A 12,561-nucleotide genomic window follows, 5' to 3' on the forward strand; every position below is an offset into this window, starting at 1 on the left:
AATCGCGTCACGGCAGTTGAAGCAAAATTTGATCGAGTATCCAGCTGTGACTTGGGCAGATGTACATAATCGTTATCAGTTGAAGATCAAGGTCGAGGATGACCAGCTGGGAACCCCGTCGGGCATAGTTCATCTAAATAGATTGGCAGTTAAGGCCCTGAGGGATACAGACAGGGAACCAAGATCAAATAGGGAACGGTACTAGCCATATGTCGCGGATCGAAGAAACAACGGTTCGGGGCGCAATCCTCCTCGGAATGATCGAAGAAACGATCAAGGACAGAATTCTCGGGGACTTATGAGTAAGAATGGTTTTGATAAACATACCGATCCCGTAGAAGCACCTCGATTGTCGGAGTATAATTTCAGAGTTGATGCATCGGGGATCGTATCGGCTATTGGAATAATCAAAGACACCAGGTGGCCCAGGCCTATACAAACCGCTCCTTCTCAAAGAAATCCAAACTTGATGTGTAAATATCATGGCACAAATGGCCATAAGACCGAAGACTGCAGGCAGCTGAGGGAGGAGGTAGCTCGATTGTTCAATGAAGGTCATCTTCGAGAGTTTCTCAGTGATTGAGCTAGGAATAACTTCAGAGAAAGAGACACAAACAGAAAAATTGAGCAGGAAGAACCGCAACATGTAATTCATATGATCGTTGGCAGTGCCAATGTTCCACAAGGGCCTATATTTAAACGTACCAAGGTGTCAATTACCAAAGAAAAACGGACTCGGAGTTATGTCCCCGAGGGCATCCTATCGTTCTATGACGAGGAAGCGGAAGGCATTTCCCAGCCGCATAATGATGCCCTGGTAATTTCTATTTTGTTAAATAAAATTCAAGTTAAACGTGTTCTAGTGGATCTAGGTAGCTCAACAAACATAATCAGATCAAGGGTCGTAAAGTAGCTCGGCCTACAAGACCAAATTGTACCTGCATCCCGAGTCCTAAACGACTTCAACATGGCGATTGAAACAATGAAGGGGGAGATAATCCTACCAGTAAACGTGCCCGGGACCATCCAAGATACAAAATTCCATGTCATTGAAGGCGACATGAGATATAATGTGCTACTCGGGAGGCCGTGGATCCACTACATGAGGGCAGTACCTTCAACCATTCATCAGATGATGAAATTCCCAACAGTGGATGGTGTGAAAACAGTTTATGGGGAACAACACGCTGCAAAAGGAAATGTTTGCAGTCGATGAGGTGACACCGATACCAACGCATTCAACCTCGGAAAAATCGAGCACCAAAGAATAAGCAGACGGCCAAATAGCAATCACCGTCCCCAGCCTCGACCGAATCGGAGGAACAGGTATTCGAAGAAGAAGAGGATTTCCTTACTCCACGAACTTTCGTTGTTCCCGAAGATTCAGATGCAACCAAGTCAACGGTCGAAGAGCTGGAACATATCATACTGATCAAGTATATGCCTGAGAAAAAGGTATACCTGGGAAAGGGGCTAACCCCCGTAATCAGGAAAAAACTCATTCAATTTCTTATCAATAATATGGATTATTTTGCTTGGTCCTATTTAGACATGACAGGGATCCCACCAGAAATAACAACACACCGACTAAGCCTCAATCCCAGGTTCAAACCAGTAAAGTAAAAATAGAGGCCCCAGTCCGAGGTGAAGCATGCATTCATAAAGGATGAGGTAACTAAACTTCTTAAAATAGGGTCTATTCGGGAGGTAAAATACCCCGAATGGTTAGCCGACGTAGTTGTAGTCCCTAAAAAGGGGAACAGACTTAGAATGTGCGTAGATTATAAGGATTTAAACAAGGCATGATCTAAAGACTCTTTTCAACTGCCTAACATCGATCGCATGATCGATGCCACGGCCGACCACGAGATCCTTACCTCTCTCGACGCCTACTCCGGGTACAATCAAATTCAGATGAACCCGGAGGACCAGGAGAAGACCTCGTTTATCACTAAGTTTGGAACATACTATTACAATGTAATGCCCTTCGGGCTAAAAAATGTTGGAGCTACATACCAACGCCTAGTCAACAAAATGTTCGAGGAACAGAAAGGTAAATCAATGGAAGTTTACATTGACGATATGTTGGTTAAGCCCTGCGCGCAGAGGACCATTTAACATATTTGCAGGAAACATTCAAAATCTTGAGGAAGTACAACATGAAACTTAACCCCGAAAAATGTGCTTCGGGGTCGGTTCGGGAAAGTTCCTCGGCTTCATGGTATCAAATCGGGGAATCGAAATCAACCCCGACAATATCAAGGCCATCAAAGATATCACCATCATAGATAGTGTGAAAGTCATACAAAGGTTAGCAGGACGGATAGCCGCCTTGGGACGATTCATTTCGAGCTCATCAGATCGAAGACACAGGTTCTTTTCCTTACTCAAAAAGAAAAAAAATTTCGCATGGACCCCGGAATGCCAGCAAGCGTTGGGGGAATTGAAGTGATACTTATCGAGCCCACCTTTGCTTCACACTTCGAAGGTAGATGAAAAGCTTTACTTATATTTGGAGGTGTCCGAGATAGCGGTAAGTGGGTTACTAGTTCGAGAAGAGCAAGGTACGCAGTTCCCTGTCTATTATGTAAGTCGGACTTTAGGAGATGTTGAAACTAGATACCCACACTTAGAAAAATTAGCACTTGCATTAACAAGCGCATCTAGAAAGCTAAAGCCATATTTCCAGTGTCATCCAATATGTGTGTTAACCACTTATCCTCTCTGAAATGTTTTGCATAAGCCCGAGTTATCAGGCCGATTGGCCAATGCGCAGTCAAACTTGGCGGGTACGATATCGAATATCAACCCCGAACGGCTATCAAGTCTCAAATCTTAGCTGATTTCGTGGACAATTTTACGCCAACCCTTGTACCCGAAGTGGAAAAAGAACTTCTGCTAAAATCGGGTACATAATCGAAGGTGACCCTCTTCACGGACGGTGCCTCGAATGTGAAAGGGTCCGGGCTTGGCATCATTTTGAAGCCACCTACAGGTAACACTACTAGACAATCTATTAAAACTTCTTGGTTGACTAATAATGAGGCCGAGTATGAGGCCATGATTGTAGGTCTCGAGCTAGCTAAAGGCTTGGGGGCAGAAGTCATTGAAGCCAAGTGTGATTCTCTATTGGTGGTAAACCAAGTAAATAAAAGCTTCAAAGTTCGAGAGGATAGGATACAAAGATATTTGGACAAGCTACAGGTAACCTTGCACCTCTTCAAGGAGTGGACTCTAGATCATGTGCCTCAAGAACAAAACAGTGAGGCCGATGCACTTGCTAACTTGGGGTCATCAGTTGAAGAAGATGATATCATCCCGGGGACTGTCGTCCAATTATCGAGATCTGTGGTCGAGGAGGCTCATGCCGATATAAATTCTACCAGTTTGACTTGGCAATGGAGGAATAAGTATATCGAATATTTGAAAAATAGAAAGCTCCCATCGGATCATAAAGAGTCGAGGGCTGTACGAACCAAGGCTGCTAGGTTCACATTGGATGAATATGGAATGTTGTATAGGAGGACGTTCGATGGACCATTGGTGGTATGTTTAGGGCCGGGGACACCGATTATGTTTTACGAGAAATCCACAAAGGCACTTGTGGGAATCACTCTGGCGCCGAGTCTTTGATTCGCAAAATTATTAGAGCAGGGTATTACTGGGATAGCATGGAAAAAGACACTAAGGAGTTTGTTAAAAAGTGTGATAAATGTCTAAGGTTTGCACCGATGATTCATCAGCCCGGGGAGCAACTTCACTCAGTCCTGTTCCCGTGGCCTTTCATGAAATAGGAAATGGACATCGTCGGCTCTCTACCAACAGCCCCAGGTAAAGCTAAATTCATTTTATTTATGACTGACTACTTTTCTAAATGGGTGGAAGCACATGCTTTCGAGAAGGTCAGAGAAAAAGAAGTTATTGACTTCATCTGGGGCCACATCGTGTGTCGATTCGGGATACCTGCCGAAATCGTTTGCGACAATGGGAAACAATTTGTCGGAAACAAGGTAACGGAGTTCCTCGAAGCACACAAAATAAAGAGGATCTTATCAACACCGTACCACCCGAGCGGGATCGGACAGGCCGAATCAACAAACAAAACTATCACTCAAATCTTATATAAAAGGTTGGATGACGTAAAAGGAAAATGGAGAGAAGTCTACCTGAGGTTCTTTGGGCATATCGAACGACATCGAAGTCCAGAACGGGGGCAACCCCGTTCTCTTTAGTATACGGCTCCGAGGCCTTGATTCTAGTCAAGGTCGGGGAACCCAGCGCCAGATTTCGACATGCATCAGAGGAATCAAATCACGAGGCTATGAATACTAGCCTCGAGCTATTAGATGAAAATGAGAAGCTACACTTGTTTGGATGGCCGCACATAAATAAAGAATCGAGAGATCTTATAATAGAAGGGCTAACCTTCGACACTTTAGAATCGGGGACTTAGTTCTACGGAAAGTCACCCTCAATACTCGAGACCCGAATGAAGGGAAACTAGGCCCGAATTAGGAAGGACCGTACCGAGTCATCAGAGTTATCGGTAAAGGATCTTACAAACTTGGCACAATGGAAGGCGAACAATAGCCAAACAATTGGAATGTATCACTACTCAAAAACGATATTACTGCTAAGGTATGACCTTCTCCTTTTCTCCATTTGTATTTAAAACTAACTCATTGCAGGTGTTCGATCGAAGACGTTGAGGGCACCTTTCTACATGAAGACCTTAGGTTTTAAAGCACGTGTTGCACTCTTTTTCCCTTAGATCGAGTTTTATCCCAAATGGGTTTTTCCGATGAGGTTAACAAGGCAATAACTATGTGCTACCTAAGGAGAATTCAACAGTATCCAAGGCTTCTTTTCAATCAACCTCGAATACTGGGGGGTGTCACCCTCGAAGGTTATATTTTCGAGGAAATACTTCATGCCAAAGAGGGCCTCGATAGGAAAACTTTGTAATGGGCCAAACGGTCAGATGAATCGTGTCCATATAGAGTAGTTGAGCCCCGATGGCAAAACATGTACGCATGTATCAATTATTCAAACAAGCATTCTTTCTATATCAACACACTTTGTGTCTCAAAGAAATTTGCTACTATACGAACTCCATACTTGTGATTCTGTGAGAAACGGCTCAAGGGACTGTCACGACCCTAACCCAAACCCGGTCGTGATGTTTCTTCTCGTAAAGACAAGGCCAGCCGACACATTTCTAATCCAGTCTTTAAGCAATTAAACAATAAGCATTACGTCTAAAACATGATATAAACTCAGAAGTAACAATGACAATACAAAACAATACGCGGAATACAACCTAACTCAGCCTGATACCTAAGTGTCACTAGTCATGAGCTTCTACTAAGTCTAAATACAACTGACAAAGTCTGAAATGTACTTAGTACAGTCTAATAGAATGAAGAGAGAGAAAGCAGTGGTGCGAACGCCGGCAGCTACCTTGCTAAACTCCGACGGCTCTGACTCCGATCAATCAATACCCGCTACCAGGTCTAGAAAATACCTGAATCTGCACACAAGGTGCAGGGAGAAAAGTGAGTACTCCAACTCAGTGAGTAATAATCATAACTAAAGTCTGAATGGTAAGAAATCACGAAAAGTGCATCAACATGCTGTATAGAAGCAGTTCAAAAACCAGTAAGAAAGCAATGAAGCTGAAAAATCCCTTAAACATCTTAGCTCAGTTTAAACTTCTTTGAAAATGACTTTTTCAATACTTACACAAATGAATGTAGAACAACTAGTGCAGATAAGCACAGAAATCCGCCCCTCGGGCACAAATACACAATTAAGCAGGTAAATGACAGGCAAATAAGAAAGATAAGCACATAAGGTTCGCCCCTCGGGCACAATGTCACAAATCCGCCCCTCGGGCAATATCTCAGAACAGTACCAGCGCCTCGGGCAATCACATAGAACCATACCAGCCCCTCGGGCTATATCTCACATCACAATAGGTAACCGCGCTCATTGGGGGTGTGCAGACTCCTGGAGGGGCCCCTTACGACCCAAGCGCAATAATAAGCCATCTCGTGGCATCAAATCTAGGCCCTCGGCCTCATATCAATCAAGCCACCTCATGGTGTACATATCTCAGGCCCTCGGCCTCAAATCAGTACCAGTGTATCACCGCTGCAGCGTGCAGCCCAACCCAAAAGATATCCTCACAACACAGGCCCTCAACCTTACTCAATCAAAAATCACATAAGCCTCTCGGGCAACAGTAAAACAGTGTTTCTCAGCCCAAAACATCACTTAAATATCATTTGAGTATTAAAACTGAGTGAACATGGTTGAGTTTTAAAAACAGTGGAAAGTAACATGACCGAGTTCAAGTATAAAGTCAAAACAATGAGGAAATATCAACAAAAGTCCCCGAAGGGTTCAAATAGTTGGCACGAAGCCCAAATATGGCATGCAACCCAAATAATGATGATAACAAATAGATTTCAGTCAAATACGCGGTAAGATCATCAATTGGGATGGACTAAGTCACAGTCCCCAATAGTGCACGACCCCACGCTCGTCATCAAGCGTGTGCCTCACCTCAATATAGCACTACGATGTGCAATCCGGGGTTTCAAACCCTCAGAACATCATTTACAATCATTACTCACCTCGAACCGGCTAAATCTCTAGCTCGCGATGCCTTTGCCCCTCGAATTGGCCTCTACGCGTGTCGAATCTATCTAAAATCAGAACGAGGACGTCAAAATATGCCAAGGGAACAAAGCCCAAGCGAAAATAATCAATAAAGGGCACAAATCCCGGATTACCAAAATCCGACCCCCGTGCCAACGTCTCAAAATTCAGAAATCTTCACACCAACGGGTTCCTTATCTCCCCACGAGTTCATACATATCAAAAACTCTAAAATCGGAGTCCAAATGACCCCTCAAATCCCCATTTAAAGGCCTCTTAAACTCAAATCCTAATCCTCCATTTTTGCCCTTTAATTCCTTTAATTACAGCCCTAAATTCATGAAATACTACCATAGAATCGTGTTTTAGGTTCAAAATCCTTACTTTAACGAAGTTCCCTTGAAATCCTTCTTCCAAATCGTCCAAAAGCTCTCAAGCCAAAGTTAAAAATGGTGGAATAGCTCAAACTCGCGTAATGAAATAACTTATATGTTCTGCCCAGTCCTTTCCGCATCTGCGGCACAATACCCGCTTCTGCAGTACCGCATTTGCGCTTATTTCTCCGCTTCTGCGGAAGTCACTTAACCAGCCAAAAATCGCATCTGCGATCGCATTTCCGCATCTGCGGCATCGCAGATGCGGTTACCCTTACCGCTTCTGTGATCTTTGCTCGCCTGACCTCTTTTCCGCTTCTGCGATAGCTCTTCCGCACGTGCGGCGCCGCACCTGAGGTCCCCAAGCCGCAGGTGCGTAAACACCAGCAACAGCAAAACTTCAGCAGCTTCCAAGCTTCAAAATGGTCCGATTGACCACCCGAAACTCACCCGAGGCCCCCGGGACCTCAACCAAAGGCACCAACATATCCAAAAACCTTATTCAAACTTGTTCCAATCATCAAAACACTTCAAACAACACTAAATCAACCAAAACACCTCGGATTCAAGCCTAAGTTTCTAAAAATCTTCCAAATTCCGCTTTTGGTAAAAAACCCAACCAAACCACGTCCGAATAACCTGAAATTTTGCACACACATCCCAAATCACATAACGAAGCTACTGCCACTCTCGGAATTCTATTACGACCCTTTTATCAAAAATCTCGCCTACCAACCGGAAATCGCCAAAATCTCAATTTCGCCAATTCAAGCCTAAACCTTCCACGGACTTCCAAAATGCATTCCGATCACGCTCCTAAGTCCCAAATCACCTAACGGGACTAACCAAATCATAAAAATGCCGATCCGAGATCATACACAAGCAAGTCAAATATTGGTCAAACCTTTCAAATTTTAAGCTTCAAACTGGGAGTTGTTCTTCCAAATTCATTCCGATTACCCTGAAACCAAAACCAACAATTTACATAAGTCTTAATACATCATACGGGGCAAGTCATGCCCGAGAACTGACGAGCAATGTGCAAAAACTCAAAACGACCGGTCGGGTCGTTACATCCTCCCCCACTTAAACATATGTTCGTCCTCGAACGTGCCCAGAATTGTTCCAAAAGCCAACCACTCACTGAATAGCCTTACCATGAATATACCCGAGGGTGATCCCACATCACCCTATCTCATACAGGTCCGACAACATATAGAAACTGAAATTCCACAATCCAATCTAGCCCATAAACCATGGAACCACATTTCCACTTCTGAAATCTTCAATGCGATGAGAATCTCACATTTATACTGGGAATAAGCCCGATCAAGCTGTAACAACCCATACCTGCAACCTCAGGTGCATTTACACGATATACCACATAACTCAAACGCTTGCAGCGATAACTTCTAATTACAGCAGCCGCACACAACAACCGAATACCGATAGAATACCTCTTATCAACTAAGGTCTCATCCCAACACTTACATATACTGCCGATGATAAATAAAACACACAGTAAGCCATAACCATTTCTTAGATCAACCATTCATGAAGCCTCTTCTCCTTTGGCAAAAACCGTAGCGATTTCCGAGCCGAACCTCGATATTTATCCTTCCAACAGGCTGAAATCGAATTCATTCGCATTCATTAAAGATTCCAACGATCTCATCTATCCAACACAACCACTCCGGTGACATGACACCTCAATGCAGACTAAAGTCGCAACTTGCGCAATCCAAGCACCAATAAGAACAATCCAAATATCCTCAAATCATGAAAGTGATTCAAATGAAAGAGTTGTACCGCAAGCTCACCAGTACCACCACAACACCAGGCTGAGAACCCGCCTCACATCATAGAAATGGAGCACATGAATCTAACCTGCAAGGTCATATCCCCACATAACTTCGCTGCAATGCGCGATCCTATCCCAATACTGCTCCACATGAAACACCTCAAGTCACTATTCTCGAAATCGACAACCACGCACAATTTGATGTCCGAAACCAAAACAAATCATCACAACCACGGTGAAGCAAATAACATACGCCACGCAAACCCGAAAGGACATAACCGATACGCCATTTACCGAGCAACACCCAATTACTCTTCCCGCTCGACTTCCACTATGAAACCCCAATAGAACCGCGCCATATGTGCCTATAACCACAAATCATAACACCTCGCAACACAGAAAGGTAACTCATAGACCTCCCCAGGTTACTATAAGTTCAATAGCAATCGGGTCAACAAATCCCTCAACAATACAATCCGGAGCCAACCAAGCCGACTCAAGTTAGAACACGCATCCACATTGGCCTGCCAACGAACTCCTTATCAAGGAAATCCTGAAGCTGCTCCTTCAACTCCTTTAACTCTGCCGGTGCCATACGATACGGTGCCCGGTATTAAATCAATACCGAAATCAACAACCTTGCCCGGCGACATGCCCGGCCACAAGAAACACATCCGAAAAGTCCCTCACCACCGGAACTGAATCAATATGAGGAGCCTCTGCACTGACATCCATCACGAGAGCCCAAAATAAGAAAAATAATCCTTCCCAGCCATCCGTTGGGCCTCCGAAATATAAAGACACCCTACTAAGGATATAATCCATCGAACCTCGCCACTCGATCCGTGGTATTCCCAGCATAACCAACATCGCCGCCTTAGCGCAATAGCTCCGAATGATACAACACTGAGACAACCAGTCCATACCCAATATCACCTCCAAAATCTAACGTACCAAGCAGCAAAAGATCCCTTCGGGTCTCCAAACCCCGATAGTCACTGAACAGTGCCGATACACACGACCCACAACCACAACATAGCTTGAATATGAGAACTCCTAGTATCCAACTCCATATAGCACACGAATCACATATCCGATTCCAATTCCACCGTTCGAGTACATACCGCATCTCTAATATCCAGTCATTCCACGAAAGATACTCTAACATTCTTCTGTGCCTCCAAGCAAACTCAAATATCGGCAGTCGATCTAACAAGAAAGTGCCGCAATACTACCGAAGTACCCTCAACTTAATCACATTGCCTTTTTCTGAAACATATACCCTCGTCAAATTACCTCCAACTAGCAATACCATTCCCTTAATCATCTTAAGCTCACTTCTCTAATTATCTGAAACTGCCCGTGCTGCCTAAGAATTTTTATGACCTTCCGTTCAGAATTGAACCGTAACCTTACACACGCAGATCTCAATCCTCCACACATGCCGCATATACCAAACCATCATAAAATAGCATGAGAATTTCATATCCCTTCCGAGCCACAAACAACTATATACTCAACCAACCAAGAACTTTCCATTGATCCCATTCAGAAGAAAATCTCTACACATTCCTTGCTTCTTACACTCGCAGAAAATACGCATCTCTAACCGTAGTAGAAATCATCAAGAACTCCCCGTCTCCCCTTTTGACAAAACCAAAGCTGACATGAATGAATCCTTCTAACTCAACCAAGCTACGCAGACCACCCAAAATCTAAGAGCATTGCCGTGAAACACTTGTAGAAGCTCATTACCTCGCAAACATCCAAAGAACTAATCATATCCTTGCCATACTGGTTCGGCATACTACCAAACTATCCCATCTATCCGAGCTCCCTTCCGATTTACCTTTAACCTGATACTGCTTCTTGCTATAACATCGCGATTCCTCAACCCAGACTCACCACACGAGACCCAAGCATGATACCACACAGTCTAAGGCTCACAACCCGCTGAATTCTCTTTCAAATATTCCCCAAAAGAACCACATTCAGAATACCTACCCTGAAAAGACCTCCTGCGAATCTGAAGACATTACTTTTCTAATGCTGATGTATAGAATTCCATAATTGATATAGAAATGACTCAAGTCTTGACACCCTCCAAATGCAAAACCTCAGTTTCTAGCCAAATTATACACCTGAAAATCTCCAATTGTTACATGTAAAACCCAGAATGCATTAGAACCATTCTCTATAGTCATCCACTCTACCCAAACTGCAATTAGTCCGATCAAAAGAACCGAACAACCTGTGCCTCATTGGCACTTCTGACACTGCAGCATGTAACCTTACCTTGATGCAACCAAGCCACTTTCCTTTCCTATGCACTGAGCATTCTTTATCAACAACAACTCAAGTCATTCCGTGATTCTCAAACACCTATTAAGCATGATATAACCTTACCTTAGTTGAAATTTTTCCTTTACTCGAGCCATCCTCGGGCTCAATCTCCGCAAACCATAACTAATTCACCAGCGCGCCTCAAACTGGAACCAACATAGTACATAACCGTGCAATCAGCTAATCAATAGCAGCTCCCCCACTTGGCTCGAAGCCATAGATCAAAACACGCACCATAATTCATAATGAATATACTCTATTACTGCCATACTTCCGTAGTGAGGTTAAACTCAGTCCCTCATAAGCTCGTGAAACACAGACCATTTGGTACTTTAAATCTTCTACAAATCTCGCATTCACCCTCGTAATAGTTAAACCCACTCTCTTAAGCGACCCCAAATTCAAATTACAACATATATCTTTCACTTGAAATTGAGGTCTTCTAACAGACAACATAAGGATCGCGCAAACTCAGAACATTTCGCAGGAGATAACCCACCTGCTTTGCCTCCAACTAACATTTCTGTATACCTTCCACCGACAAAAACTTTACGCAGTCACTTAGTCTTCCTGAGTCTGAACTCATACTGCAACATGAAATTTACTTCACTCCCAACTAGGAAACAAGAAAAGATTCTTCACGTACCCCTAACTCGGGGCTATACCTCAAATCTAGATGGAAATCAGGCACCTAATAGTTCTTCCTTCCTCTAGCAGACCCTTCTCGTCGCTTCTAAATCATATGAATATATCTCGCAGTCACATCACCCTCATCACGTACTCTCCAGTCATTACTTCCCTTAATAGGTACACAACAGAACACATAGATCCAGAAACACGTGCTCACACAATCAGCACCTCGGTGCTCAAGCTACAGGCAAAAATTCGGCCTCGAGTCCTCCAGACTGGCCCAACATCAGCACATAGAGATCACATCTCGCCCCTCAATCAGGGAATCACAAGCCATCGATGCGCATCTGATACTAAGCGCTCGTTCGCGCATACGAATGCGTGAAAGGAGTTCAAAGAGTTATATTTCAAGCTGAATTAAGGACGCACGATAAAAATTTCAAGAATATGGAGTTTTCCTAAAGGTTCTGCAGCCTCTCAAGGATAAATACAGACGTCTCCGTACCGATCCGCGAGACTCTACTAAACCTGCCCATGACTCGTGAGACCTATGTAACCTAGGCTCTGACACCAACTTGACACGACCCTAACCCAAACCCTAGGGCTGTGCATAATTTGGTACATACCGAATTACCGTACCGAAACCGAAAATTTTGGTATTCGATATTTTGATGTTTGGTATGGTATTTGGTTTAAGTTGTAAAAAATATTTGTATTAGGTATGGTATTTGGTATTTTAAAATAAAATAC

This window comes from Nicotiana attenuata, unplaced genomic scaffold, assembly GCF_001879085.1.
Source record: "Nicotiana attenuata strain UT unplaced genomic scaffold, NIATTr2, whole genome shotgun sequence".
NCBI lineage: Eukaryota > Viridiplantae > Streptophyta > Magnoliopsida > Solanales > Solanaceae > Nicotiana > Nicotiana attenuata.